The sequence below is a fragment of the Microchirus variegatus genome, assembly GCF_963457635.1.
Source record: "Microchirus variegatus genome assembly, chromosome: 6".
NCBI lineage: Eukaryota > Metazoa > Chordata > Actinopteri > Pleuronectiformes > Soleidae > Microchirus > Microchirus variegatus.
The window spans coordinates 15,691,973-15,697,972 of NC_139807.1; positions in this window are offsets into that span (position 1 = coordinate 15,691,973).

A 6,000-nucleotide genomic window follows, 5' to 3' on the forward strand; every position below is an offset into this window, starting at 1 on the left:
AGGCAGTAATGCTTCAAGTTGGGTAAACCTAAGCAACCCTTTAGTTTTTTGCAAATTGGGTTAGGGTTAGGCTTCTGTCTTAGTCACATTTATTTTGCAAAGTAAAATCCAAAGGTCTCAGTACATTTCATTAAATTTTGTATAGACTTTATAGGGTCTGAGATATACACAATTACATTGTCTGCATATAGCGACAACTTCGCTCACCTCAATACCACTAATATCTGTTCTATCTTGTACAAGATATGCAAGAGATTATATACTGAGGGCAAATAGGAGAGGCGAAAGAGGGTCTCCCTGCCTGCAACCCCTCCCCCACTGGATATTTTTGTTATCCTTTTGGAGACGAGCATAACAGTTGGACCCATTTAACAAAGCCAGGACTCAGGCCGCACTTCCTCAAAACTATAAAAAGGAAAGGGCAGGAGACACGGTCGAATGCCTTTTCTGTGTCCAGAGCCAGTGCCATGTTTCCACTTGGCACGAGACATAATATTCAGTAACCGACGACTATTATCAGACAGCTGGTGACCAGTAATAAAGCCTGTCTGGTCTGGGTGTACTAGAGTCGTAATAACCAATTTAATTATCTTTGTCAGTATGGAGGTCAGTATTTTCAGGTGTATTTTGAGGCACTATGGGTCTGTATGAACTGCACTCAGTAGGGTCCTTTCCCTCCTTATAAATAACCAAAATGATTGTCTCTACCCAATTTGGTGGGAATTCCCCCTTTGCATCTACAGTACCTACCTGCCTGCTGTTTCCCCTCAAAGACACAATTTGCATCTCTGTGCTCAACTGTTCTTAATTAATTAATAATAAGTAGGGGAGACTGGGGTAAGTTGAGCCAAAGGGTAAGTTGAGCCACCCCTTGTTGCTAGGAAACGGTAAAAAAACATTGATCATGTGACCAAATATTGAGGAGGAAGGCATCATTTCATGGAGTCTGTGAAGGTAAGAACCACATAGGTAAAGTGGTTAGACATTTATTTCCAAAAAACATTTTTCACCCTTAGACCAAAATAGATCATCCAGTATCTATGTGCTACAACACGAGGTCATAAACCTAGCATAAAAATGCACAATTTCAGCTGTGGGGACTAATAAAGTCAAAATGGTAGCTCTGGGCTAAGTTGAGCCATTTGGCCAAGGGTAAGTTGAGCCACTGGTTTCTTGGCTGTAGCCTATACAGTATGTCTTAAATATTAAATCAAGATTCTGCATTTGTATGATTACAGAGCGGACATCATGCCTCGTGTATACAAGCGCAAAACAAGCAGGGGAGCCACCACTGATGTTTTTGAAAGAGCCACCAGTGAAGTGAAAGAAGGTGAATATTTTAAATATTTAGTTATTGGCAGATATCAGCAAAACTTCACCTGTAGTAAGTAGCCGCCTACCATTGGCAACTACTACAGCAATCAGAATGAGAAAATGTCTTTGGAAAACGAATATCCAACGAACCTGCTGTTAACTTATACCCGCTTAACAAACACACGATTCCCTCCGCTGTGCATACTATGAAGAATGTGGTGCTTTGTTTGCATAATTAGCTCCCGCTTCAAACAGAAAAATGCACAACCGGCGAAGGAAGTGGACACAAAAGCAGGATACTTTAGTCATAGGTTGGAGGGGAAAAAAACAGACATTTTATTCGGTTTGTACAGGTTCAGTGTAGAGACAGACAGTTTCCACTCACCTGACTCCACCCCCCCCCCCCCCCCACCCCCCCACTCTACCTGCTAAGACACACCTCCTCATCAATCACACAACACTACTCACCTGTGATCACTGCTGCTCCTCATCTCCTGCAATCATCCCTCTCTATATACAGCAGCTCCTCACTCACTCACTCCTTTGCCAGATTGTTCTTAGACCTCATGCAAGACTCTCTGGCGTCTGCGGACTTGGTTTTGTGTTTTGGGTTGTGAGGGATACGTCTGATGCTGTGAAAACATCCACAATATCATTGCACACTGAAGTCAAGCAGTGACACTTTTTTCCGTGAAGTACATTTAATAGACTTAACCCACAGTCTGGATCTTTATGAGAGGCCAAAACACCCAGAACATGCCGTTTTCAAAAATGAGCACCTACATTGAGGACATGGGTTTGGAAGTGAGTGAACTGGCAAAGACTGAATGGTGAGAGGAGATTATAGTGAAGGAGAATAATATTGCAGGTCAGTGGCTGAATGACCACAGGTCATCGTGATCAAAGTGGAGCATGCAATCAAACCTGTCAGAGCGGAATAATGACAGGAAGTCAAGTGATCTGTCAGGAGAGGAGAAGGAGAAGTTTCGTTAAATGGCATAGGAAAAACAACATGACGAGAAGTTGATATGTTGACCTCTGTGTAAGAGGCTCTAACTGCAGTTTGTGAACAATATGAAGCAGAAAGTCAGAATATGATATAACCTCCAGTCACTGCTGTTTTCCAGAAAAGGGAAGGAACTCTGAATCACATTCCCTGAGTCTGATGCCTCTTTGTTGCAATATCCAGAGTTTGTTTCTACAAGGAGAAAAAACACAGATTTCAAAGTTTGAGGGCTCAATAAAATGTGACCGTGATAGAGAAACCTTGTGTTTTTTTTGTCTCCACTAGTTTCCTTTTGAAACAGAGGGTTATTGGATCTAAAGATGTTCACACTGCTGAAGCTCTTTAGAGATTTGGGGTTGGATTGTGAAAAATCTTCACCATACGGATGGAGAGGTCATTTAAATGTGTGATTTATTAAAAACGGACACATTTTTGTCAACTGTTTTTTGACTCTAAGGCTATAATTATAACATGGTCGCTACCTCAAATTGTAAAATTTAAACTACACTGCAGACTTGACACGCTGTTCAAATGCATGCATCAGCCAAATCTTTTATATACTGACCCACTTGTATGCTATAATGCTTACCCCCATTTTTATAATTTATCAGTGATTTCCACGCAATTTTCCAAACTTTGCTTAATTTTCTCAGGGACATACAATTGACAAAAACATTAAAAGTTGTATGTACAAAGCCGTTCCCTGTTAAGTCAATAAAACAAAACATACATCACACATGAAAGACACTGCAGATAACAGATAAAAAGGGTTCAAACTAAACAAACAACAACAATACAACACCAGTCGGTACAAGAATATAATAGAACCTTAACAATCGCTGCTATCTATCAAAATTCATTGACACGGGGCAAAGGCACTTGAAGGTCAAAGGTCATTCTGGAATAGAGATGGAACTTCGGAAGAATGGCCCCCAATGAAAAACCTGAGTTGTTCCAGTTTTCGGAAATAAAGAACATCTCTAATCCAATGACAAAAGGAGGGTGATTTAACCAAATAAGAGTAGCAGAAGAGAGAGCTGAGTGTTTTAAAAAGTGAATCAAAACTTCATTTCAAGATGTACTCATAAATCAAGTAAATGTCTAAAAAAAAATAACTTGGCATAAAAAGGATTAATTCCCCCCCCGCTGGGCCCATCCATGATAACCACTCTTGGATTATTTCAGGACAAAATGTGTCCGTGTCACCCGTCACATACAGCGGGGAGCGATTCTCCAAGTGGCGTTTTAATCTCTTGTCGATTGTGCGATACATGAAGTCAACTTGTGTGACCAAAGTGTCCTAAACTGAGGCCCACGCCCTGAGGGGGTCTGAGGATGATGATGATGATCCAGAGACACTGGCTGTTTGTTTTACGCTTTATCTGCATTATCAGTGTCTTCAGAGATGTTCCAGAAGCAGACAGTCTGCCGTTGTCTCGTGTGACACAGCTCCAATGAAAGAACGACTGAGGAGAAAATGTTTCTTAATATGTGGATAGTTATCTTTGAATGGCATGACCTTACGTCGGCTGCAGAGCCAATCCAGCACTAACAGAGTCAGAATTTGAAGTTTAAATCATTAATCTGAGTAACAACAAAGCGTGAACAAAAAATGTGTGTAAGGTGTGTATGAAATGGTTTTGTGACCCCATGAGTGCAAGATTATTCTTAGTCTGGTAAATTAATCTGCAACCCTCTGTTTTTTTCTGATATTTGAGGAGAAATGCAGGACCTTTCATTAGAACACGGATTTTCTACCCCCTGGTGGAAGAGACTATTATTTACTCTTCCACCAGTGACAATCAGCATTAAAGATGTCATAAATAAACTGCATCAGCGTGTAGTGAAGACACAGGAAGTCGAGATACTGACATGTGAGCTGGATTGAGACCAGGCTTCCCGAGATAAAAGTGTCTCATCATCATAGATTGTGGTTCGAGCTCTTCTACAGTTTATTTAAGGAATATAGAACAGGGAGATACTATAAAAGGGATTTTTGTATCACGACTCGTCATTTTTATGCAAAATAGAGTAAAGTCCGGCACAGAAGTGCAGCAGTTAACACCGTTAACTCACACAAGTAACATGGTTCTCAGTTTGAAGCAGGTTAGAGTTCATTATAATTGCCCTCAGGTGAGAACGGTTGTTTGGCTCTGTTGATCCTGTAATAATGATGGTCTCTATGCTGTAAATTCAGAAGTATCTCAAAACTTAAAAAGGCCTCCACCTAGTGTAGTGGGTATACTGTCAGCATGGGTTGCCAGACCAGTAGCACAATACCTCCAAAAAGAGTATGCACATGACAAATGTTATTATAGTTAGACATCTACTCTTCATTTGCCAAAAACAAATTACATGAGTATAATTTCTATATAATTTGATACAAATGCCCATTTTTAAAGGTGCCATATGTAAGACTGTGGCCAAAAACAGTTACTACACTAAAATTCAAAATACCGAGGTCTTTTAGGTTTTCTGACGTAACTGGCAACCCGTGGTTGCTCGGCAGCTGAGACTCTACTGACTGCAATGATTGGTAGACAGTGGTAGGTGGCGCCACATGCCAAAACATGATTTCAAAACATAAACATGATTTGCAGTTTGCAAAATATATTTTTTAATGCAAATATTTTGGCTGTACTGTTGTTGTTGGTGAGTTCAGTTTGTTATATGAACATTATTCCTGAGTCTCTGTGACATATTAGGAGGATTTTATGGCCAGTTGCTTTAGATTTATTACATAATGCACCTTTAAGTAGATATTCCAGAGGTGTCAAACTCAATTGACCTGGGGGCCAATGAGCATCTAGTTTGGGGTCCGGTCTAGAGGAAAAAACTGAGGGAAAAATAACAGCTGTTCAATAGTGGGTGGGCAATATGAGCTTTAAAATGATTAAACAATATTTCATCATGTTATCACAATGAAGACTTTTCATGATGATCATGATTTCACAGAATTTCAACGTAAACGTTCTTGTTTTGATACAAAACGATGTATACCTCAGAATCATAAACATATTTATGATGCAAAATAAATGAATACATCTCAAATTAAGCAAATAATAACATGGAAAACTGTCTATAATGACACCAGAAAAGCTAATATGTATGTATGTATATATGTAGGCCATGTTTTCGTAGTACCACTATATTAAGTGACGGGTCGCATGTGATCGATTGGGGGTTGCCACATATGGCCCGTGGGCTGCCGGTTTGACACCTCTGGATTATACCGAAATCCTGGCCTTTTTGTAGTGGGTATATGCCGTATACCTGCATATCACATATAGATTACACAACTGCTCCTCACTGTGATCAGAGATGCAGAATCTTTTCACACTTTTGCAGATTCCTCACCTATACCATCCATCCATTTATTCGTCCATAATTTGCGCGTGTGCAGCACAATTGTGTTTTAAAGCGTGCTACATGAATAAAGCCTTATTTATCTTACCTGCATCCCTCCCAATGTCATCTTCCACAAGTTTTGATCACTAACCCTTAATTTGCCTTTTAAAATGTGTTTCTTTTCACTACAAATTGTCTTTATATTCATGGATAACGGACACACACAAGTCTGTCAGTCAAACTCCTGATAAGAAGTCAAATATGACAAATGTTCCGATAAAAGTAACAGTACAGAACACTCCTGATAAAGTCACATTACTCATTGGAAGAGG